The sequence below is a fragment of the Cynara cardunculus genome (assembly GCF_001531365.2).
Source record: "Cynara cardunculus var. scolymus isolate 2C chromosome LG 12, CcrdV1, whole genome shotgun sequence".
Taxonomy (NCBI): Eukaryota; Viridiplantae; Streptophyta; class Magnoliopsida; order Asterales; family Asteraceae; genus Cynara; species Cynara cardunculus.
This window is the reverse complement of record NC_037539.1, coordinates 10,673,832-10,674,580: the sequence shown is the minus strand read 5'-3', so window position 1 is coordinate 10,674,580 and position 749 is coordinate 10,673,832.

Below are 749 nucleotides of genomic sequence, written 5' to 3'. Positions count from 1 at the left end.
AAATAAAGTAATAAAAAAGACTCAATACAGGGATAAAAGGAAAACAATCTAAATAAGAATATGTAAAATGAGTGCTTTATATATTGAATTCTCAACATATATCAGGCCCTCTCTTTTGCTATAGTCATTCCACCATCGTTACCACCGGATGTTCCCAACCTTCTAAACACCCCCAACCACTTTTTTGAAACCTCATTATCCCTAACATTACCGCCATTGTACCACCAACCATCCTACATCCAACACCCCTTAATCTCGCTGGTGACTTTGTGACCCTCCCAATATTGTCAAACCCCTAATACACCAACCCAAAGCTCTCACCTATAGGTAACCATTTTTGACCTGAAGCAACTCGGACAAAAAGAAACGAAGTGGATTAGACAAATCTTTTTTGTAAATTGTGTTCGGGGGGATGGGAGTTATTGTCTCTCCCATTGCAAAAAATTCCCCACTACTGCCTGTGGTAGGAGTCTGTCCCAGCTATTCACGGAACCTGAGAAGTAGATGATTAAAGATGAGGCCTTTTGGGTGAGGAATTGTACTTTGATTTTAAAGATGTACAATGACAAGACAACGAGGGTTTATTTACCTTTTCTAGTGTTGGGTTACGGGATCTCAAGCACAGCGGAAAATAAAACCGTAACCCTCCAAGGACCCATACGAACCGGAATAAATCGGGTGTTTCAAAATTATACCTCACAGTTAGCAAAACTCTGATCACAGCAACAAACAAAGCTTGATGCCTCCAC